General features: G+C 35.4%; 1 long non-coding RNA gene across 2 annotated transcripts in view; it reads left to right on the top strand.

Annotated features, from left to right (window-relative positions):
* LOC107321691 (uncharacterized) overlaps positions 1–25,748 on the top strand; it is a 42,638-nt gene that overhangs the window by 5,566 nt on the left and 11,324 nt on the right. For both annotated transcript variants that reach the window (XR_014938396.1, XR_014938402.1), the window contains exons 2-3: positions 418–482; positions 7,535–7,740. This is a non-coding gene — a long non-coding RNA (uncharacterized LOC107321691). The remainder of the gene's footprint in view (positions 1–417; positions 483–7,534; positions 7,741–25,748) is intronic.

The following is a 25,748-nucleotide window of genomic DNA, read 5'->3' as shown; positions in this document are numbered from 1 at the left end:
TGAAAGAGATCAAGTAATTCCATGCTTAAATCTTGATGGTGACAGACTTTGTAAAGGTGTTGCTCTCCACTGCTTCCCTGCTTCCTGTACACCACAGGGGAAAAAGTGAGCCAGGGGAGTGTGGGTTTAGTAGTCTTTTCTCCTCTGGCTTCAGTTTGCAGTTAGCTATTCCCCCTATAATTTATTTATATATTTTTTCCTTTTCTTCCTAGGCCTTTTTTTTTTTTTTTTTTTTTTTTTTCCCAGCAATATTTCACTTAATTTCTTTGTGAAACAGAACATTTCCCAATTAGTTTGGCTTTTTTTTTGGCCCCTTTTCTCCATTTAAGATCTGATAACTGAATCTCACGTCTTCATCCTTTGAATTAATTTTTGTCTGTGGATGTACTTATTTATTTATTTATTTTGTTTCCTTAGAATTATATGAAGAAAGATTGAAGGCCAGAAGCTCTTCTTTTAAAGCTAAGAATTGCATCACACTGGTAAGAAAGATTCTGTTCTACCTGCTGGGTTGTTGAGAGGATTAATAGTGCTAGAAGATAGGCAGAAAAGCTGACCTTTCCCCTTGCAGTGTCAGCTTTGATTTTTCCTAAAAGGTGTGATATGTAGTTTATTGTGTAAGTATAACAGGTGGCAAAATCAATGTTAAGAAACAGTCAGGTTTCCTTGTTTACTCATTCCTTCCAACACGTATTAACTTTCTTGTAATGAACATGAAATACTCATCAATATCTGAGGGTTAATTTGTCCCAGCATCTCCTCATATTCCTCATTTTATTTATATCAAAATATAATCATTTGAATGTAAATCTTACTGAATAAAGGGAAGCTAATCATTTTCACACTATTGAAAAATGAAGTTGCTATAGATTTTTTTCTTTAATATAATTTGAGCTCATCTTGCTGATTGTTGATACAATGACAATTAGATCCACCTTTGTTTTCAGGATTTTTATAGAGGTATATTGGACCAGAGGGCTTGATAGTAAATACAAGGCCTGACTAATAGAGGTTGATGTAGTATATATGCATAGCACAGTTAAAAACATAAACCTCCAAAAGCCTTTAAATGAATTTTCTCAGCCCTTAGAAGTAGTAGAATCAATGCAGCATGGATGGCTTTTCCACCTACCTCTGACCGACCTTGCTAGACTATATTTGGCAGCAGCAGTGATTACATGACTACCACTGACAGTTTAAAACTACTATAACCTCTAGGTGTAACCTCACAAAATGTATATTTACCAATTACTAACTCCTGCTACTTTTGCTATGCCTGTGAATACCTACGCCCTTTCAGAAACTTGCTAGATTCTTGACCTTTTGTAGGAAGACATTTTCTTGCATGTTCCTTTACAACAGAGTTGTGGGAATGTTTATATGTATTTCTTTTACTAATGTCTGTGTACGTGCAGAGCTTCTTATTCCAGCTATACGGAATAGGTCAGAGGTTATTTCTTTGCCTCAGAATGCTCTAAAGCTAGTTTAATGAGGGAAGGAAAGAGTAAGAGCAAACAAAACAAAACAAAATAATGCAAATAATGCAAAGGCAATGATTCACCACCTGCCAAAATTAAAGCAATGCCTAGCCAGCAGTAGCTCCCCAAAACATCTCTTCCCTCAGTTTTTATTGCTGAGCATTTACTTACATGGCATAAAATATTGTTTTTGTCTGCTTGGGTCAGCACTCCTTGTTGTGTCCCATCCCAGCTTCTTTCCCACACCTGACCCACTCATTCTTTGGGAGCAGTGTCGGTAAAAAGAGGAGACAAATCCTTGATGCTGTGCAGGTACTGCTCACTAGTAGTAAGCACACTAGATAGATATCAACACCATTTTAGTCACAGCTCCAAAAAACAGCAACATGTAGACTGTTCTGAAAAACACTAATTCCATCTAAGCCAGACCAAGTACTTCAAAACAGTTTAAAAACTGTGTATTTTAACTTTTTGAATTACTTCTTTTGTGCACCTTAGAAAGAAGATACAGACTCCAACAGCATTTAGAAGCATTTATCATGAAGGTACTGGAAAGTTAGAGTTTGTAAATTCAGGTAAATTTATACTGATAAGGAGATGTAGCTTCTTTCTTCTCATTCCTTTCCCCTGGGTCTGTGGAGAGTAGATGGTAGAACCTTGTTAAAATCCTGCTCAGATTCTGAGCTCTGTCTGCAGACAGAAGGGAGTTTCAGTCAGTCCTTGACTAGTGTTTCTTTCCTAACCTCACTCCTCACAAGCAAATATTATCTCCCACTGCTCTCAAAGTAGTGAATAGATAATAGGGGTTAAAGCAGATGCTGAGAACAGAGCTACATATTTTACTCCCTTTCCTAAGCCTGTCATCCCATCAGTGCTGTCAGAAATGTTTCATTACATTCATGTTCAATATGATGAACTCCCTTAGAGGAGATAAGTTACTGCAAGTCAAATAACCAGCAGTTCAGCATGAAACCTGGTCTAGAGCTTTTGTAAAGCATGTTAGAACTGCATTAGAACCCTGTTCTGTGCAGACCTTTGCAAGTTAAAAGTGATTTCTGTGTTGGTCTTAAGGAAAGTGTGTTTTTTGACAGGGTGATATATGTGTCAACCCAACACACATCTCGCCTTACACTTCCAAAAGATACTTTCCTGTGCTAGGAGAGAGATTTCTTCTCGAATCTAGAGATCTTTTATAGTGTTTGCCTACCAAAAAACATTCCACCACAAAAAGACAAAACAAAACAGGAACAAACCCCTAAACAAACAAAACCTCCAACGAATCCAGTGAGTGTTCTGTGTTTTCATCTACATTCATTATCAGAATACCTGTCCTCCTAAATTGTCTTGGAACCACATTGTCATTTCAGATCTTAAAAAATGGGCAGTTAATGATAAGAACAGGCTGAGCAGGGCCAACCTGATCCCTTGGAAAAATGGAAGAGCTGATGGTTGGTTCAATGCACCAGGCAGTTCACTGAAGATAAATTAGTTTGAAAAGCAATAAAAATTTTTGCTGTTTATGTCACACACTTACTTAAAAGGAAAAAGTAACTGCTTCCTGTCTATGATAACAGTGGTTTTTTTGTTTGTTTGTTTGTTTGTTTTTTGTTTAGTATACAGATTGTCTCAACTGTAGGATGTTTCCTATACTAGCAGACCCTAAAGTGTATTGAAATAGATAGTGGAGCCAAAGGAATTGTAGTTATTAGAGCATTCCAGATGCAATTGTTGTGTTTTGTGTGTATTTTCATTTGTCATTGTTTGTGTGACTTTTCTGGTCAGTATGAGCAAAAGTGAATACTTAACTGCATTTTCATAAGCTATGTAAAGCACCACCTTTTAGTCATCATTTAAGTATAGTTTTAGTACTAGAAAAACAGAGAATTAAGTTGGCCATTAATACCTTTTCAAGCCCTGCCTCTAAACTCTGATGTCTCTGTTCTATTGTATGACAAAGGTATTGTATAGAATCAAATCAAATGTAAAACATTACTATAAACCATCATGAAAACTATAAACTATCAAGAAAAGTATTGGGTAAGTCTTCTTGGGCCTTTAAGTTCATCAGTGTCACATTTTCTGTGCTTTTGGAGCAGGCTCCAAAAGTATGAAAAATTATGGAAGGGGTCCAGGATTTTTGTTCTGTCTCTCACAAGTTGAGGCCTGGGTAGAGGCTCTTTGGTATATAGCTGAACAAAGAAACAGAGATACATTTCTAGATTTACAGTGGTAGAATCCTAATCTATCTGTCTCCTGATGAGCACCTGATGGCTCCAGGTGAATCCTCTAAAAGTAAATGAGGCTAATCCTACCCTTCCTCCACTGCTGACATTTTGATGAGTTCTCTCCTGATACTAACCTGCATATAGGAGTATCTTGCTGAGAGGTTTATTCTATAGAAATGAACAGGTCTTGGTCTTAGTAGTGGTAAGTGCAGTATTACTTACTTTACAGGTTACTGTGTATTTCGCTATTCAAAGATATCAGAGTGAGATTTATATTTTCAGGAAAAAAAAGGAATGTGCAAGAACTGAGAATGCCTCAAAGCTGATATGGAAAAGAGAGAAAGTAGCCTGAGAATTTAGTTTTACATGAATATATAAGCTGCCATTCAATAGACACAATGAATAGAACTATTATAGTTTGTTTGGCCTTTTTCAGAGATAAGGCATGTGTTAACTGTGGTGAGAGGGGTTTTTCTTTATTTTTTCTGTTCTCTTCTAGTATGTGCTGCAAGTATTGCTGTGTTATTATCTTTGACAGGAAATGAAGGCATCCAATTTCCATTATGGTTCAGAAATTCAGGTGGAAGTATGTTCCAGTGTCCTAATTTTTTTTTATTATTATGTTTTCCCTAACTGGAAGGAAATAATATGGAACTGTATCAAAAAATATTATTCCTGGTCGTGAGTTATTACCTAATATTAATAAAAGCTTTAAGTAAGCTATAGTGTGAGTTCTTTATCAGCTAGATTTATTGGAATCAATGCATTCTGAACAGACAGTGGGTGTTGAGGCAGAAAGGAATCTGTTGTTATATTTCTTGCTTCTGCCTTACAACACTGTTGTAAGAGGTTGGTGGTGGATGCTCCTTCCCAGGAGACGTTCAAGGTCAGGCTGGACAGGGCTTTGAGCACCCTTTTCCTTGCAGGAAAATTGAACCAGGTGGCCTTTAGAGATCCCTTCCAACTGAAACAATTCTATGATTCTATGACTGATTTAATGGATATGTTTATTGGAATAACTAATTTAAAGGGAATAAACTCTTTGAAAGGGTTGATAATAGCAAAACAAAGGTAAATAGTTTTAAGTTGAAAAAGATTTAGGTTGGATGTTAGGGGGAAGTTCTTTACTAGGAGAGTGTGGTGAGGTCCTGGAACAGGCTGCCCAGAGAGGTTGTGGGTGCCCCGTCCTTGGAGGTGTTCAAGGCCAGATTGGATGGGGCCCTGGGCAAACTGATCTAGTAAATGTGTATGTTTGGTGGCCCTGCCAGGCAGGGGGGTTGGAGCTTCGTGATCCTTGAGGTCCCTTCCAACCTGGGTCATTCTGTGATTCTGTAATGCATTTTACTCTTTCTGTCTTCTTCAAACCAGACAGGAGTCACCTCTGTGGAGCTGCAGGGAGTGTGTATGCATGTGCTTTGAAGCTCTGTGGTACAAGATGTACTGTATTTCAGAATATGATATAGATCTGTAATTAAGTTGGAGTTAATGTTACAGACCAGTATGCTCAGTTCATTGTGTGCTTAAACCTATGTATCACTAAAGATGTGTTAATTCCCTGTACTACTCACATACCTAAACAATTTTTCTTCAGTTTGCTTGGCCAGTATTTTATACTGTCTTCTGAGAATCCATTAGTCATTTGAAGCTGTGACATATGTTCTCAGATATGCAATTTCTTATATTTCAAGACGAATAAGAATGCATATTCTGTTCAGTCCACAAAGCAATTGCTATTTTGTTGATGTTATATTGCTTTTTTTTTTCTTTTTTTTTTTTTTTTTTTCTTGTAAGTACTGATATGGGGGGTGGGGAAATGGAACAGTTTGTAAAGAAAAATGCAATTGAAATGTTCAGCATTCTCAATCCTGAAAGTACAGATTCCCCCTAGCACAATATGAGAAGGGGCTTCCATGGAAGTCAGTTTATTTGATGGACTGTGATTAATTAAGACACTAGCATTTTGGATTAGTGTTGTAGCTTCAGGTTACTTTAAAGAAGAAGCATGCAGATGTGTGCTGCCCAGCCTGGGATGTAGGAGTGTCTTACTCCTTTAGAATCTTACATTTTATCAGTCAATTCCAATTACTTTAAATGCGTGAAAAGCATTTACAAGAAGGACCATGTTGTTGCAGAAACCACCCGAGACATTTCCTGTTATGCTTCAGATTGTGAATTTTCCTTAAATCTGTAAAGTTTCCTTGGAAATTATGTTATTCTGAAACAGTAATATTTAGAGCGCATCTGTTATACCGTATTTTCCACTGCTATACTTCTATGAAGGCAACAGCAGAATCATGACATTCTGGCAGTGGACTTTAGGAAAGATCATTAACATGCTGCTAATTCGGGAGATGCCTTCATGATCTATATGTTAATCGGCATAACCTTAAAGGACTTTAAGAAGAGAATGTTTGAATTGCTGCTAAAACGCTGGTAGACTGAGAAAATAGCTTCAGACATCTTATAACAAAGCCTCTGGAAATCTGAAAACTGTATTATTTAACCTTGTCTAGGTAAATATATGGAAAGACATACATAATTTTATGTTTGCTGCTTCAAGTAGACCCGCCTCATGCCCTACAATAAGAGGCAAAAATTTAACCTGAAAGGAAGCTGGTGCCTTTTAAGTAAACCAGCCTCCTACAACACAACCCATACACTTTGGATAATTCTCAGCAAAAGGACATGAGAAATTTATTGCAGCTGGCTTCTTGCTAGTTCTATGAAACCTACCCAGTGTTGACTTTAATGACATGAAGTCATTCAGAGCTTAGGAAGGCAAACTATTATACCTGAGAATTAGTTTCAGTTTGTGGCAGAAAAAGAAGAAGCCTTAGTGCATCTTTATATCCTCTAGTTAGGCTTTAATAATTTAGAAGAATTCTTCTTGTCACAAGCTTCCAGTAATAGGAAGAGGAGGACTTCTGTTAGGAATAAATCAGGATTTTCAGGCTCAGATTGTTGCAGTAATAGTGATGTGGCTTCATATGGCTTAAATTCATCATAATATGTTTTTTCATTATGCTCCATCTTCTGTATCCAAGGGTATAAGAATCACTACTCTAATTTAAAAAAAAAATAAATCAAAAACAAAACCCACCCTTTCTTTCTTGGTTGTAGGTAAAGCCTGCAGTATGCATGAAAAACAGAAAGAAGAAAAAAATATGTGGCATTATTTATTTTGAATCATAATTCCGGTATATGGTCAACAGATTTGCTCCATTAACAAGTTATTATTAAAAAGTAGATTTTATACATATTGGGTGTGATTTTACAGGAAGTGCTAACCTTTGAAGAATATGTGATGGAGTCAAATTGATAGACATTTTGGATGTGGAACAAGTGTGGGACTGATTGATGATGATCAATGCATTGGCATGAGGCAGAGCTTACCAGCAGCCCCAGAGATCAGGGTGAGCTGTTGTGATATACAAGTCATGTAAGCCTCTCCTAACAGAGGCATCCAGAACTCCTGTGGAGACAGGAGCTTCATTCTAAACCAGCTGTGCTGTGGTCTTGCTGTAATACATCTGAATAATCTCAATCTTTTTCAGAGAGGAAGAACAATTTATATTATAGCTTGCTTACTAGCTCAAAATAGATAAGGTAAATAAATAATAAGTCAAGAATCAATGTTCCCTTTTTATATGCTTTGCAGTGACAAAGATAGTTTTGGAAATCTGGATTAACTCCTGAATGTCACTTGAAATTTAATATTTAATAGTCAAATTTATTTGAAATAAGTAGTGTAGAATATGCTCAATACTCCTTTCCAGTTTTTGTTGTTTTTTTAAATTAAAGTTGAATTATATTTCTGATCATTACTCACAGCCAACAAATGTAATGCATCAAGAGCAAGCACAGTGCCCAGACGTGAAATGAAAGAAGAAGCTGATGAGAACAAATAGAAGAGAGCCATGCTGAGACTGCAGACTGTGCCAGCTATTGTCCATTTGGAGGACCACATCTGGTTACAGTGTTGGAAAAACAGAAAAAAGGTGAAAAGGATTATAGCAGTAAGAGATATATCAGTACAGGTAAGATCAGCATCCTGATTCTGGTATTAAAGAAGTTAAAATAGTAGGAAAATGAACTTTGTCCATAGAGTTTAAGAATCAGCAGCTTAAGAACCTGTAACTGTTGTGAACTGTCTTGTTTACTAAAGAACAAAAATTAGACATAACTCAGTAGGCATAATTCTCCTTTGTCTTAGATTTCATTAGATGTGTCATGAAGTGAGAGGACATACAATAAATTAATGGAAGAGAGGAGTTCCTGCATGCAGAAATACACATCTATCCTTTTTACTATGTCTTAGTGTTGGTCTTGCCCCTACCAGCCTAGTAGTGCAAACAGCATCAACCCAGGTTGGAAGAGAAGCAAAGGTCTCAGGATTAGAATACAGGTTTGATTCCAGATAGAGGATCACTGGCAGCAGATAGAAAACCTGCAGAGTGACTCCAAGAGTTGTGTGACACCTCAGGATTTGTGTTAAGTTAAAGTTGTTATGAATGACCCGCACTACAGAGTGGAGTTTTAGTGGGTGTAAGGTCATTAATAAGTTCCAGAAAACTATCTGGTAGTACCTATTTCAGAAAAAGAAGGGTGAATAGAAGGAGCAGAAGCCCTGAATGTCTCTTAAAACTCTGATTCTGCAGTTAATCTTAGGGTTTATCTCAGAAAGTTGAGGACATGGTGAATACTTTGCATTTATTCTTCAAGTAGTTTGTTATGCTACAGTGTGCAAAGGCAAAAACACAGAAAGGCACTTCATCTGGCCTGGAAGTAACCCAAACAGTTGAGCAAGATTTAAGCATATTTGTATTATTAATACAATTAAAATTGTATTAATTAAAATTGGAAATTAAGCACCAAGCTATTACATTTTTTAACTTCATGAAAATGAGTAGATGGTAACTGCTTGTGGAGTTTCATAATACCTATTTATTTATTTAAGAAGAAAACTAGTTCTACAAATTTCAGATGCCAGAATGCAGTTAATTACGCTTCTGTTGGACAAATTGTTATACTAATCCCTCTACTAATATCAGCTGAAATACTTTACTTTGGTTCCCAAAAACAATTTGAACATCCCTGTTCAAACAAAATGTTCAACGCTACACAGAAAGGCTGACTGAAGAAGAGCCTACTGGGAAGGATGCCTTGTTGCATACACTGTCATGCAATTTTGTATTGCCAAATATAATCTTGTGTCACGGTATTTCAGAGGGCTTCAAACAACAGCACTGTTGGAGTTATTTACAGGAAGTTAGAGTAATTTAATTTAATTTTATTTTGGTGCAGTAAATGAGAATCCCTTTTCAACACAGTGATTAATGTTTGGCTTGATTTAAATCCACAGACTGACAATGCAGTATTTTTTTCACATTATTTATATTTGTCTGTACTGCAGACGTAAGAATAGCAGTAGTTCTTCCCTTAAAATCTGTGTGGAATTCAACATTCTTGCAGTTTCCCAGTTGTACAAAGAATAAATAACCTTATAAACACGCCTCTGTGCTATTTGCACATTTGTGATATGAGAAATTTGGAAATACTTGTGTAATAAAACCTAATAGAGCTCTTACGGCCTTGGGTAGGAAGCATTAATCTAGCAGATTTTCCTGGCACTGAAACTGCAAATGCATTATGTATGATGTATCTTACAGTATTAATGATTGTTAGTGATTGGCAGAATACTGCCCTGGTGAACTACAACAACCAGTGATTTTACTTCATCTCTTAAATGGTAAAGTGCTACAGTAGTCCTCTTAAATGTAGTGTGGCATGCACTGCTAAGATGACTGAAAATAAAAGTAATTTAAGAACAGATCCCTTTCTTATGTCATGGTGTGGCTAAAAGCTGTACAGCTTTCCTTCCTCATTATAGAATTTTAGTAGAGGTCAGAACGTGTCAGGGGACCAGCAGTGGGATGGACAGCCTTCCACTTTTACTGTTAGGATTCAAATCCAGCCAAATAATTAGTAGCTGCAAGTTGTTACCACCCGGTGGCTAAGCACTCTATGTAAAATTAATTTGGTAGTCTCAGCCCAGTTCTGAGTAAACACATTTCCACTTTACAAATATGATGAAACCTGGCACTAATTGGCACCCTCGCTAGCAGCCTCATCAGAGGTGCCAAGATAACTGAAATGTTTCTTTGCTTCTCATGGTGGTCTCTCCAGGTCAGCAGTGAAATACAGGGATGGGACAGTATGGAGAAGATAGCACAGCTGTTGTCCTTGCTGTTTTGTGGACTGAGTCTGCAAAGTTGTCAGTCTGGCACGTTTCTCACGCCAGGCTATGTGGAATTATGAGAGTTTTTCCACCAGTGTTGGTGTACATTCAGCAGTCTGCTGGCAGTCAACTTAGAAATCATTTTTGCCATCTGTGTGGTTGATACAGCGATAGCATAAGAGCTAAGTGGTTCAAATATGGGATTCTATGGTATATTTAGGAACTCAGAATTACAACTAGTGTAGGCAGAGCAAATTGCTGACAGGTAGCTATTAATCATTTTTAGCCATTCTTTGCACTGCCAGCTGCTTTGTAAATGAGGATTGGCATGCAGTAGATGAATACCTCCTCACTGTACAAAACGGAAGGAGGCTGTACTTTGTTTTCAGTGGTAGTAACTATGTAGATGTCAGCAATTGCAAATGGAGATCACAGATTTCATTGTGAGATGGTATTTTAATGTGCGTAATGCCTGGAGGGATGCAGGTTTGGGGGAAATAGTTATGAAGAGGGAGTAGAAAAATTCTTTCATGTTTCCTTTTCGAAAACGTGTTTCTTTGATAATATACTTATTTCAATTGAACAAGAAAGTTAGTTTGTGAAATGTGGAATTTGATTCTATTGATAAAGCAGTGCTGACAGTGTTGCTTAGGAAATCCTCACTTGCTCTCAGTGGGGCATCAAAGTAATCCACGTAGAATTCTCTTTAAATACCTCACTGAATTATCAGTGTCAAGATTGCTCCAAGAAGTTGTAGTGGTAGTTTAAAAAGAGGTGGCTTCCTCTGGAAGCTTCTCAGATTCTTTCAGAGTGACTGCTGCTCTGCCAGTACTTTTGTGAGATTATGCATCAGTCTCTCTGGGAATAGTATGTAAAAGGAAGCTCCTGTTTATTTTTGCCAATTCAAGATTCCATTTATATTGACCTCCAATGGTGAAATTCTCAACTCAAGCATGCATATAGTATCAGGTGACACTAAAAACCTTCACCTCAGGTTTGAGCAGCCCATGTTTAAATTGAATGTGTGCATGGCACAGGTATGAGAATTACAATTGAGTTATTACTTCTGCTTTTTCCTAGACTGAAATGGAACTTTTAGGGTTTTTTTTTTTTTTTTTTTCTCTTCATTTTTTGTTTTATTGCATGGGATTGATTATGATATGATATTTTCTTTATTGAAGCTTCTAGTTGTGTAATTCTGTTTCTTGGAAATATAATATTGAAAATACATTAAACTTCTCTTTCTGGAATCTCTAGAATTAGTGACAAAAAGATGCACTTGTACTGCTTTTCCATTATATTTTCCTCAGGCATAATATATGGACTCTTTATCAAAACTTTCTTCTAGCACGAAGCCAGAAAGCCTTCTAGATATATAAATGTCTATCAGTAAATGGATAGGGAGTATATTGGTTCAGAAAGGAATGAAGAACATCGCACACCTTTTGTATTTTGTCTTAAGACAGAGCTCCACATGTTTGTTTGTTTTGAATCACTGTAACTGTAGGGTTTTGACAGAATTATGTCAGTTTGTCCTAAGTAACCAACAGGATCAAACTAGCTGTCTCTATTCTGATTTATTTAATTAGTACAATAAATGTTCTTATGTCTGTTTTGGGGCACAGTGCCTCAACTTCTTGGGCTTTTCTGATGGTGGTTGTAAAAGTGTATATATTAGAAAGTGTATATGTTAGAAAGATCAATAAAGTTCATCCAGAAACTGCACGCGCCTGAGAGAGGCTACTTGAGACACAATTAATTCACTTCTTGGGAGAAATTACTCTGGGGATCAAAACTTCTTTGTGTAAAGTAGCAAACTATTGAACCTACAGCACTGAAATCTAGCAGGGCTGTTGTACGTTACCCTTGAGATGGAGATTTATAAGCATGTATACAACAGTTTCCTAATGTCAGTAATGTGCATGCATTATTAAAAACTTGATTTTTGTTTAACTGACTATATGCGTGCCCTTCTATTATAAGAAAGGGTGAATTTAAATTGCCTGTCTTCTGTTAACCACAATGCTATTTTGTCTGCTTTAACCAAGCTAATGCACATTGTTCTCTTCTTGAAAGTAAATAAAGCTTATCCTTTCAATCTACTTTTACAGGGAAGTTAGGCTATGCCTTTGAAACATTCACTTCTACAGGCTGTTCTTGAATTTTCTGTATTTCTGCTTTATTAGCAACTAGCTAATCTCCTGACACTAGCTGAAGGATGGTAGGTGGAGTGGTAGGATCCTCTAAGTGCTGCAAAATGCCGTCTCAGTTCAGAAAAAGAAAAAACTGTGTAATAGCAGTCATGTATATACTGACAGCAGTAGTAGCTGATCTACTTTAAAGTTAGCCTGTTTGTAACCAGGTAGATTTGCACTATAAGTATTTGGTATGTGTATGCTTTTAATCTATACTTTCCAAGAAAAGTTGTTAATGAGTTTCAGAAGTTCAGATAATTAGAACATCTTTGGCTAAAGAGTTTTTGAAGCCTTCAAGACTGGCATCCTGTGATATCAAAATTTACATACTGATGTCTGTTTTTATTTTTTTTTTCAGCCTGAATTCTGTATAAAAAAGACAATCAAGTGCAAGAAAGTAGAACCCCAAATAAAACTTTGCTTCCTATGGGCTGGCTTTGTGACCAGCTTCTTTAGGATTGCTCTGCAAAAAACATAAATCCAAACTGGAAACTAATAATGGTCTAGAAATAGCGCTCATATAGAAAAAGATATGCTGTCCACCATCTTACATTTTCAGTTTCCCTTAGGTATAGAACACTGGAATTGTTTAACACAACAGTTACTGCTTTCTGCGTCTTTGATCGTAGTTTATCAAAACTTTGAGTGTTACAGAGCACTGGAATAAACTGCCCAGAGAAGTTGTGGAGTTCCTTTCTCTGGAAACACTCAAGACCCATCTGGATGCTTTCCTGTCTGACCTACTGTAAGGAACTGCTTTAGCAGGGAGATGGGACTCCAGAGGTCCTTTCCAACTCCTATAATTCTGTGAAAACAGATTGGTACAGCATTTAGACTATGCAGTTTACTAGGTGAATAGGTGAACACTGGAGACATATTAAAAAATATATGCTATGACTTAAATTATTAGCTGTGGGACATCTGACTAGTATGGCAAATGCTTAAACACAGTTGAGAGCCCAAAATGTCCAGATGTAGTTAAATTTTGGAATGCGCTTTGGAGTTTCAATGATGTAGAACTAAGGAAATGTTTTGTTTTTATTTGAGAATCTATTACAAAATATGGTCTTGCTCTTACATGAATTTGGTGCCTATTCCAAGTCTCATTTTCTGTTCCCCCAGGGATGCACAAAACTGACTGGAAGAGTAACATGATCGTATAACTACATTCACTAAATAGGTAACATGGATTAAATATAAGGTTATAAAAGCATTTTTAAAATCAAGCCTCAATTTCAGTACACGATAGAAAGAAAAATACTGGTGGTACTGGTGGAAATGGAACAATTAATTTAATCTCTGTATGTAGTCACTTGTTTAACCACTTCAAAAATTTATTCATTAAAAGACATTACTCAATATAATTCACTTACCCAGTACTATAATTCATTTGCTACTTCATTCATTTACTCAGTATAATTAAGTCTCCTGAAATGAATGTATTTGTAAAGATTCTCCATCCTTTTATTGGAGCATTGAGATGTCTCGATTAAATCGATAGAAAATTAAGACTTGTCATATAGATCAGCTTCTTCACAAACAACTTTTTATTTATAGCTCATTATCTCTCTGAATTTATACTGAAGCTGACTAGAAAGTTCCTGACCCCGGTTTAAGTACAACTGAATAATTAGTGGGTCACACAAGAACTACAGTGGCATTGTTTTTGTTCTGAAGGTGTTTGTGGTTTTGCTCCTTGGTGCATTTTATTTCTGTTTTGGTTTGTTTTCCCCTCCTCCGTGGAATCAAAAAATCTCTCATTAATCTTTGCAACATTAATTCTAAAATAAAGCAGCATAGTTTCTGGAGACCTATGCCAATGGAAGGTTTTAGGAAGACTGGGGTAAGCTGCCAGTGAGAGATGCAGAGGGAATATGCTATAATACCAAGGCAGTCTATGTACCTACGTTAACTTGGTCATATAAATATAAACTCTGTTCCCTTCACAAAGGTAGGGCAAAGGAGTGATATGGTCATTAATCTTGGAAGTAGCCATTTGGATGAATACCAAGAATTAAAGTTGCAAAAGGAATGTTGCACACCCCTACCTTTTGCCTTATCTGAAAGGACAACACAGGAAGTAAAGCAATTTCTGATTATTTTCCTACTCTTCACAAGCCAAAAAAACAGGGTTTATAATTTGCAGTAGTAAGAGACTTCTTATACATATACAGAGCATGTAGTATAGCTCGGTATTCGTGGGAGAGTGTTCTGGCTTGTATCATGGTCTTGGTTCTGCCTCTGTGTTCCTCTTTTTACTTTAAGATCTGTAAGGCAAGCAAAATCTTCAAGTAAAATGGCATTCAGTAGTCTCCTCCCTGATCACACAGCTTTAGTGTGGACTTCCACCTTTTTCCAAGTCACTGGAGTATTGCACAGTATTTCCTGAAATTGCTCAGTTATCTGCTGTTCTTTCCAATGCCCTTGGCCATTTAAGTTTTCCTATCTACTTACTTACTTGCCTTCTTGTTTGCAGTGCTTTGTTTTTCATGTACTGTGGTTCAAAGGGTAATTGAGTTACTAAGGAAAAAAGTGGTAGAGACTGGGCAATGGAGTGAAGTATTTTCAAACTCCAACCTCCTGTTAAGGTGGTATGGCATATCCCCATTCCTTCCAAAGAGTATGATTAATTCACTTAGAGATCCTGCACACAAAATGCTCACAAAATCTCCATTAAAAATGAAGTAGAAAATGGATAATCACATGGTGCAAAACACAAAACTAATGCTGAGATAAAGTCATCAAAAATCATATTCACATCAAAATATTTATTGATTTATATGTGAAATTGAGATTAAGGGCACTTCATATAAAATGTATTTAAAGGGAAAATACATTTCAGATATCTGATGACTGATATCTTTATATCTCTGAGACCCTATGCCTTTAATCATTTATTTGGTCAGTATCAAAAATATAGATGCAAACATTGGATAGTATATATAATCATATAAGATTATTATAATTCTTTATTGAAATAAGAGGTATTATATCAAACAAAGATAGGAAATGTGGTACTCCAAGCTGTTTGGCATTGATAGGTCACAAGGTTTTTTTGTAATACTTGTTGTGCATGCATTATTTTGGACTCTTGTTGGGATAAGAGGCAGAAAACTTAAGTAGTCTGTTTGACTATGGAGTGAATCACAGCAACTTATACACTGCGAGATTTTGGTTGCCAAAACATCAACAGAAGAGTAAAGGTGGTGTTAATATTGGTAGTACCTCTGGTGATGGTGTTCTACCAACAAACAAAAATGCATTTAAAATGGTAGTGAGAAAAGATGCGGCACTGGGAATAAATAAATAAATAAAAGAAGAAGGAAAAAAAAAGTGATTGACTTTACTTTTGTGGTTTATCAGCTGGATGATACTTGTAGAACATGGTGGTGCAACATGGCCTTAAATTTAAGCTACGTTCTGACACGTACCATGTGAAATTATTAAATGTCCTAACGTATTTTTATGTATTTCTATTTCTTAGTTTGACTGAGATGGTTTTTTCTCCTGTTTTTAGTAAGCACTACAGTTGAACTCAGTTTGGATTCAGTTTTTGCTCTGAATCCTTGAATTCTGACTTCTTATCACAATCATCATTGAGAAGGTTATTGCAGTCAGGAATCAATTGATTTTGATTGCTGCTTTCATGATGCTATAAGCCTGTGAGTGAAAATCTGCTCTTATTTCACAGACGTTGGATGTCTCTTTCTATCTGAAAGCTCAAGAAAACTATGTTATGAATCTGTGTATTCCATGGCAAAAATGGCTTGGCTGTGCTCATTTTCCCTTTCTCAAGATACTGCTGCAAATAAGTTTCACAAAATTACTTTGCTTATTTTTTGTTAGTCACTTTCTTGTCCAGTGCTTTGCATTTATTTAATAACTAACAATAAAAAAATAATGTATTGAGATTAGACTGATTTCTTAGCTATGTAACTGAGAAGTTGCTGCAAGAACATTTTCTGAAGTCTATGCTCTCAGTTCTGAAAATATAAAATGGTGTCAGGTATATATAGAACTATAATGTCCTTAGTTTTATTTTGCATTTCACTCATTCTTTTGATATGAAAAGTTGCTACAATTCATTATCTTGGCAGAAGGAGTATTGTAGAGATGAAACAAGTTCTGATTTGAAGTAGGCTAAATCAGAATGGAAATATCTTACTAAAGGAAAGCCTTCAAAATGCAAATAAAGAGTAATTCTGCTATTAAAAAGTTATTGCCAAAAACAATAACTTTTATGGAGCCGTCATGCCTTTGATTTAACAAAGCAGAGAAATGAGGTTTTAAGTCTGAGACATTAACACAATATTTAACAAAGATAAATAATTCTTTGGATGAGAAGAAGCATATCTTACGACTTCACAGATCCACAGCTTAAACTTTTTCCCTATACTTTATGAATTTTAAAGATGATAATATTTAGGGGCCAGAGTTTTCATAGCTATAGATATGTTTGCTAAATTCTACAGACCTGGAAAATTTCAAACAAAAGGACAATTAATTCTTTTATATATATATATATAATACAACCACAGAACTGTTTTGAAAATGGTGGGTGAATAGTGACAGTTCTTTGCCCTTAGGTTCTTAGTATAAAATGCAAACACAATATTTCAAATGTTTGTGATACATACAGCTAACAGAATTAGCATTGCAAAGAAAGATCTTTTTTTCTTGAATATGGGAAAAGGTCAAAATAATTCTTTTTATTGTACTACTTGGTCTTTAATGAATAGATACTTTGTTCCTTTGAGGATCTAGCCCTACGCTTTGACAAGAACTGAAACATGATGCGCCATTTACTGTCTGAGATAAATGCGAAATACTTAACATTTAATTTGTATTAATTGATTCTATGCCAACAGTAAGAATAAAGTCACATTCTTCCTTGAGAGAACTGAGAATTTTCTGTGCTCTTTGAATTTGAACTGTATCTTTATAAGTAGAAAAGGCCTATGACTGTGATAGCCAGTATACCGTTTTTTGCCAATTCTGATACGCTGCTGGCTTTTCATTGCTGCCTGTAACATTACAAAGAAAGTAAGTTTAAAAGTTATGTGACGCCTTTCCCCATGCTAACAAATCTGCCCAACTGCATTGTTTCTTAACTTTATGTCACTTTGGTAGTGAACTTATTCTTGAATGAGGTTTAATGCTTTTTGGGAACTCTTTCTTTTGCATGCAGGACCAGCATAATCTGAAGTTACTGAGTGTTCTGTTTTCAATACATATTTGTTTGGGATGGTAGTAACTCAGCAGACAGTGGGCAGATTGTCAGAAGACCTGCAAGAAAAGAGACAATGTGACATGAATATTGCTTCATTTTCTTCTTTCATTCTTTGATTCATTTCCTTATTTTAGTGTTGAAACCTACAATTTTCTTCTTTCATTTTCATTCCCAAGAACAATAAGCCATTTTGCTGAAATTATTCAGGGAGGAAAAATCAGCTCCTATTTTCACCTAGGAAGATGGTAGCCCAAATGTTTGTTGTGACAAAGATGCTATTGACAGAAAACAGTGTCTAACAGAGATAATGAAGAGGTCATTCCAATGAAAAATATCATGAGAACTCTATGGAGGAATAAATTATAGTGTTGGTATATATATGTTGTTGTCTAGAGTTTTAGGGAGCTCCTAAACATTTTGTAAATTTTAATTAGAATAATGGCAAGAATCTATGTAATACTCCACAATTAGCTATAAAACTGTAATTTTCATACTTTTTACCTCTACAGAAAGTTGTTGCATCCACTGGGTTGCATTTCTTAAGAACAGTCTTTATAATAAATGGAAGCTGCTAGGCATGAAACAAGCAACACACTTTCCCTGAGTTGTTTTGTTTCAATGAGAACTGAAGAGCTTATTTGTCACTTGTTTTCTTATGTAAGCAGAGACTCATGTTTTTGCCCACGTTTGCTTTTCTGTGTAGCATTAAGATTTCTTTCTAGAGGAATTTGTTAGTTGTTTGGTAAGTGGCAAAGGAGCCAAGAACAACTTCAGAAAAGATTTAGCCTCTGGAGGAGCTCAGGTGTCACACTTATACACAGTAATGACAACATTATAGCATAAACACCCATGCTGACTCTGACAGAACCCTTTTCAAGAACAGACACTAGGCTGCACAGAGATTGCTCACATGAAAATGTGCGTGTTTTCTGTATACCAGCACGGAGTGAATGGGTGAAAAAAAACGTTGTCAAATGGTTGGATCAAGAAAAAAAAACCCAACCTTCTACAGCTATGAAAAGACTGTGTAATCTGTCACTAAGTCAAGAATACATAGGTGTAGAACAATTTGTTTGGATCCTGCCATGTTTTGAATGAAAGCATGTTTCTATCTGAAAGGCTCCTTGGAGCAGATAGCACTTTACTGGTTTAGACCTTGACTCCAAATGAAATGAGTAAGTCTTAATGATATCAATTGCTCTTTGTTATGCTGTTGAAATTCATGGTGATATAGGCTGGTTTGTTTAGCAATAGGGAAAAGTATAGCTAGGTTATTTTTGAATTTGCTTTGCCATTTTGAGCAGGAGTGGTAGACAGAGGCAGGCTAAGAAGTGACCTTCCATACTTAAAAGATTAAAAGCAGACATTGAACAGAAGAGTTCCTTTTCTGCATAAGTCTTGTTCTGGGAGGCTTAAAAAGCATCTGCCTTCATTTTGGATCTTTCAGATCCTTTCAGGAAGTCCACAGGTACCTGTGCTGAGCTGCAGACCTATGTGCTAGAGGGGATTCGAGTGCCTCTTATCCACAGGTTCCAGTTCCTTTAATTGAGTGTTAAATGGCACTGAACATGCTATAAAGGCTTGCTGCTTGAACAAGCCCCTTGGGAAGAGCTTCTTTGTTAACAAATACTTTCTGTTTTGATGCTATAGCCAGTCGAAGATCTGCACAAGACCTATTTGGTTTACAATAGGGATTTACCCCAGGGAAGCTGATGGGCCTTTAACCTCCCGCTTAGTTCTGCCTAGCATACCTTAAGCACTGTGTGATTTTCTCTCTTTCCACTCCCGTTGCCAATAATGCGGAAGCGCAGTCCTTTTCCATGTTGTAAGTTAACTGGTGGAAGAGACAGAACTTTGTTTCTCTCCAACACCTAACGCTTCAGCATCCTTTTCCTGACATCATAGGCCCTGATTCAGCATAGACAAAACGCAACTTTCTCTTTCTTCTCGCTTTTTGTATCACAGTGGACATAGCACCCATCTTCTCCAGCTTATTAAATGTTTTTAACTCAGTCTGGACTCAACCTGTCAGGTCATTGAAGTTGTATATTATAAAATTCATTTAAAATCTTTATTACCTGATTTTTAGAGCATAACCTCTGACAAACAAGTTCTTAGAGGATTAAGAATTACTAACAAACTTTACCTGAGTATCATAAACTTCACTTCCTTTAATGTAAGTTAATTTGTTTCTTTCAAAGAGCAGAACTGCCTAATCTGATCTATTGTAATAGTTAAATCTTAACACATTTAGCATGGCAAATTATTAGTTTATCTAAAACTTCTTAGTGATGTTAACTTTAATCTCAGAGCAGAAAATCTCCCTAGTGTATAGTTTCGTGGTTTTAGTTTCAGTGCAGTAATAATACCAATAAAAATACTTCAAATAATAGCCAAATGTGTATTTTATAGACACGTTCAAGAATGCAGAAAGTGCTTATGCTGTATTTGTCCTTGTTTGAGATAAAAGTCATGATCAATAGAAATGTCCATATCCAATAAGAAATTGTATCTTGGCAGATGATCAATTTTATGCACATATGAATGCCTATAAATTCGTACCTAGGAAGCTTTCACATACAAGGAATGTTAGTAGCTGCATTTCTAGAATTTTTCTTAGACTTTATTTTTATAGCAGCTTGGTAATAAATATGTACTAATATTGTTATGCTCAAATAACCAAGCAGCTGGAAATCTCATCAGTTCATATTACTTTTTAATGCTTCTTTGGAACCCATTTCATTCTGTATCTTTTCTAACAATACTTCATATTATGTATTTTATACAGTTGAGGGTTTTCTGTGATAATGTACAACTGCGTAACAGTTCTTCTCAGATGTTAAAGCTGTAGTTGAAAAAGATTTGGAGATAGAATTTTAATGTTGCTGTTGTTTGGTTTGTTTTTCTTCTTTGTAAAAATCTGTGAACATTAGGGGAGAATTTGGGGAAATTAGGGGGAAAATGATATAGGTTGATGTTTTGGCAGCTCAAGACCCTACTGACCTGGAACTGTATATACTCTTATTACTCTGGGACTGCAGATGGATGTACTTCTTTTGCCTGCGTCATTTATGATGTTCTGTTATGATGATACTCCACATTCATCCTTCTGCAAAATATAAAAGTGTCTGTATTTATTTCAATCAGTAGACAGCAAAAAAATAGAAAATATTCAGTAAAGAAATAAAAGAAAAACAGAAGGAATATTAATTATTTATTTTATAATTATAAAAAGCAATATACGTTGGCAGAATTGCTTGGAAATTGGGTGCAGTTCTAGTGCAATTGAGTGCATTTCTAAATGCATTAAAACTCAGGATTCTGGCTATTATGATATTTAAAGAACAGTTTGTTTTGAAACTGAATCTTGTATGGGACTTCAGTTATTCCTTTAAATTCTTAGTTGATGAATTTGAAGAATCAAATCTTAGGCTTTGATAGCAGCATATAAAATTTGTCTCAGCTTTCTCAGTTGAAGTTGTCAGGTTATGATCTGCTTCATATCTTCAATTTTTGCAATTTAATCCGGTTTTCAGTTTAAACAGGGTTTGTGAGGTTGAACAATGGTTTGAAAAAACAGAAGTGTTAAAATTAGAATTGCTGATAAATTTGCCATCCAAGATGGGTATGAGAGCACATTCACTAAATATACTGGACATCTTAGTTTTATTGAATTTGGTTGTTAACACTTTATTCTGATTATTTCCTTAGTTAAAATTAAATATTTCTTTTCCTGGTATTTTTAAATTATTGTTATTTTTTATAATCTATTGGAGTCAATTCAGTCACTGGAACTGTGCTGTTAAACTGGCACCGTAACTCAAGACCTTGTCTATCAAGTTTCCTCCTTCAAAAGGGTTTCAAACAGGTGCCTACAGGTGATTGTACAGAGAGTCCTTGCTGTTACAGAATTAGGTGTTCAACCACAGGATTGAAATATTTATCTTTCTTAATTTTTACTATCTGTTAAAATGAGATTAGCATTATTTATACAGGACTTGTTGACTTGCAGGTGGGGAAACCTGAATGCAAATTTAGATTCCTTATGTTAAGTATTTCTAAGCAATCACAGTTTAACAGTGAATTATCAGAACCTGAAATTGGAGTTGAACTTTGTTCCTCTTTTTCAGGTTTTGTGTTGTTGTATATACAGGTTGAAATAATACACTTTTCTTCTGTTTTAATAGGTATGATAATGGACTTTTTATGTGATACTTTGAAAAGAGAAAAGAAGAGCACTGAGAAAAGTGTCCTTGGATCCTTAGATTAAATATGTCTAAAATTTAAAATGGTTAAAATTATGCATTTATTATTATTATTTTTAATAATGACACTACATCTTGCAGTCTGGTTCTCTTTTCATTGCTAGTGTCTCAGCTGACTGGTAGTGAATTGTGTTGATACTGTTGATAACATAGGGAGTATGCCATTAATGTTTTTACTGTTTGCAATTTGTTTGTGACAGCGCTGTTTCTCATTAAGTACCTGGTAATGAACCATTGCAAGCACACTTCAGCGAAAGAAGTAAATGTTAATATTTCTGAGAGGAAAACAAAGTGAATTTTTAGCTTCTGTGAAATCTCTATTGTCTACAAGAGATCCTCTTTCAATCACTCTGAATGTACCATTGAGCTGCATTCAGGGACAGAACTGAAAGAAATGATACTGTAAGAATTCATGAAAGTGGCTCTAATATTTCAGCACCTGCCACACTATCAGAGTAGCTGTGTCTCTCCACAGATGGGTTACAGACTTTTGAATTTTAAAGAATAAAATTATTCTCCCAAGTGTCAAAGATGTCAATTCCGGGTAGCATAATTGTGTAGAAGATGCAGAGTGGCTCAGTGATCGTCTGCCTTAATTTCATTAAGATCTGGTTCCTGAAAATGAAATAGTTTCCTTGAAGTAATGCATTTAATCAGTCTTCAACTAATAGTTCAATTGCATTAATTTTTCAGCAGTGAGTCCATACTGTGTGGCAGTGCATGTTACATGCACGTCTAGTTTAAAAATAAAATAAAAAGACTTCAAAAATTCTTCCAAGAAAGACAATGAAAAATATGTATGCAGCTGCATCATTCTAACTTTCAGGAGTACACAGGTACTTTCGTATCCCGCTCCCAGAGACAGCATTTGTTAATACTTGGTTTTCAAGCACTGTATATGACTTGTTCAGTGGGAAAAAGTCAGCAGGTCTGTTCTTGTATTGTACAGAGATATTTGCCTAAATCTCTTAAAATGATTTCCAACCATTTTGTGCCAAAGAAAGCCTTAGTTTCATTAGAGCTACAAAACATGCAACAAATTAAATGATGTAGCCCTTGTCTTTGTGCTAATTGCTAAAAGAAGAGTTATGTTGAGGTATGATGGCCAGATATGTGTTACATAGTGCACCTGAAGAAGAGCCATACAGCTTTTCTATAAAGTCAAATTGAGATGTGGTGAATAGTAAAAATTTATTCATAGAATAAAGTAACTCTAGACCCCATATTTTAAATATAAGATGATAATATCTATAATCTTCCATTATAACATCTACAATGGGTTCAGTTCTACCAGAGAGGAAGGGTCATAAAATCCATTTGGAACACTAGTATGGGTGAAACCCTGAGAAAATCTATATTGATTCTGGGAGAGGGTCTAAAGGGCAAACAACCAATCCTGTTCTGTATCAAGTAAGTTATGATCTTTAGCCACTGTGGAAAATTGAGTCCTAATATACTTCTACCCACACCTGTCAGTTTCTTCTAAGCACTTTCAGGTATCACCATTCTCCTCTATGTCATTGAATTGAATTTGACCTTGGCATATAAATTGTGTATAATTCACTGAGGCAACACAAGGCTGGTAATTTTCAACTCTGTATTGGCGGAATAGAAATTTATATTAAGCTTTCTGGCTTTCAGAGAAAAGAAAAGTTACTGTGTCCAAACAGTCCAAAACTACTGTCATGATGTTGAAACCATGTAAGTGGAATGACTAAGAAATAAATCAGATGAGCCTATGATAAAAAAAAATAAGAAAAAAATGGTGCTATAATAAAAAAATGAATTCTATATTTTTGAGAAATCACGGTTGTGCCTCATGCATTCAGATGAATTTCAGTATTACAAGTTATCTTACTATAGTTTTCCTACCTGTAACAGTACTTAACATAACTTCTAGTTCCTTGATTTCATTTAGAAGTTTGCAGCAAGTGATAATCACTCAATATATTTTCATCTACAGAACTGTAAAGAAAACTATTTGGTTCTGAGTATCTAAGTGCTTGAATAACACTTTATAGAAATCTGTTTGTGTGTGTGTGTTTTTTTGTTTGTTTGTTTTTATGACAAGGTTGTCATTACTGGAATTATAGGATCAATAGATGGTATGGATGTGTCAATTACAACAAATACAGAAACTGAAGTGTGCAACAGAAATAGAATATATTTGTTCTCATTTAGTTTGCTTCAGGTATGTGATTAAACTGTGAAGAGAAGAAATTGCCAAATATCTAGACCATGTTATATTCCTTCATAATGAGACAGTCAGGATTATCATATAGCTTTGAAAGGGATCGTGCTTAATGGAACCTGGTTAAATTAGATAAATAAAGATCCAATGAGCTATCATTTTATATGTTACTATAAATGTATACATTTGTTCATGCTGTCTGCAAAAGCCAGCCTTTAAATTCTTATATCTAAGTATGTAAGGCATTGATTTTAGAGCAGCACTTTCTGATTTAAGTTATGTTGAATTTAAATAGGTGGAAATTGTTTGCAAATAGGTTCCAAGCCTTTAATTCACATCAAAACCTAGGAGATGCCTTGCTCTTAGTTCAATTTTTCTGCTTGAATTATCATTTTTTCTTTAAATTTGAGCAGGTAATTTTCCTTCATCCATTTTATGAGCTAGAAAAAATATACCTTTAGATTACATAAAAAATTATTGCTCTTGGAACACAATTCAAGAAACATACTACTTTTACTACCTAAGTTTGAAAGTTTGTATTACCTATTTTAAATTGTTTCTTTTTAATATGCACGTTTTTATTCTCTGTTGCAATTAAATAATGAAGGCAGACAAATCTAATGACTGTCATGATGTGAGCTTCAGTTGTAACATTACTTTTGCTTTCTGAAGCAAGAAGGGCCACAGAAATGTTAATTAAGGAAAGCTGGGAAAAAAAATAGCAAGGGTGGTAACATAAGAAAGCAAAGCTGAATTAATTGACATCAATAAGAAATAATTTATTAGTGTAGATTACAATATTTTTCCTTGGAATAATAAAATCAATTATATTGACTTCTACATCTTGATGATTTTAGATAGAATCGAGAGCTTTGCAGAGTTTTCAGGCTGTATCTTTAGCTAAACAGCTCCCAGACCCAAAATAACTAGTTGTGCTAGTTAACCGTTAGTTTGAACCTTGCCATCGTTTTTGCCTAAGGTAATATTCTTTGAAAGTGCTCAGTAACATTACTTAATCGAAGACTGTATATTTCAAGGACCAACGCTGTTAAAAGTTTGAGCACTGCTATTGTGGTTTTGAGGTTGAGGAGAAAAAAAAAGTTTACAAAGAAGGTGGCCAATGTAAGTTTGAATACAAGAGAGCTTTATTGATATACTATAACTCCACGTCAAGCCAGTCCTTAAGAAGAAGTCATACTTTGTTTTTAATGCTTGCCTATGTATTTTAATGCTATTTTGAATTAATGCAAATTTTCTGGTTTTGTTTTCTTTTTCTTGGAATTCCTTAATGTATTCACATTTGGCTAAACCAGTTTAGCCAACTATATTGGGAAGCTGCAGCAATTTCTTTTCACAGAGGAGCTCTGCTGTCCCAAGAAGTGCACTGGAAGACAGTATTTCTATTGTGACAAAAAGTAATCATTTACTACACCATTTCTTAGATATTATTCACTGTGGTGATATGTTTAAGTCTGTTTGTTTCTCTTTCAGCACTCTGTGAGCATTTATATTTTGGCAGTTACACTGAGAGAAGCACCTGTACTGTGCTGCTGGTTTTGTTTGAGGACAGACCTGAGCTTGTCTGAATTTACATGTTGTTACAAATTTTTGAATACAAGTACATATTTAGACAAGGACTAGACCATATATTAGAACACTGCTGGAGAGTGATTCAACATCTGTGTTTCTCTTAAATGTTCTTTGTGAATCTGCAAATGCATGTCCAAAAATGCCTTATGACTTTAGAGACTGTTGAACAGAAAAGTAGGCAAGTGGTTCATTCTTCAAGAGGGTTCTGTTGTGCATTAGGTACTAAGCAATATATACTGATGTAATAGCACAGGATATTTAAGAAGTTACCAGAGATGCCATGTGAGGGAAGGGCATCCAGAAGCTTGTGATATGGATGTATAAGTGTATGAAGGA

Source organism: Coturnix japonica, chromosome 1 (genome assembly GCF_054131305.1).
Source record: "Coturnix japonica strain WE chromosome 1, WE-NBRP24, whole genome shotgun sequence".
In the NCBI taxonomy this organism is placed as follows: Eukaryota; Metazoa; Chordata; class Aves; order Galliformes; family Phasianidae; genus Coturnix; species Coturnix japonica.
Note: the sequence above shows the minus strand (reverse complement) of the source record. Positions and strands in the feature narration are given on the sequence as shown.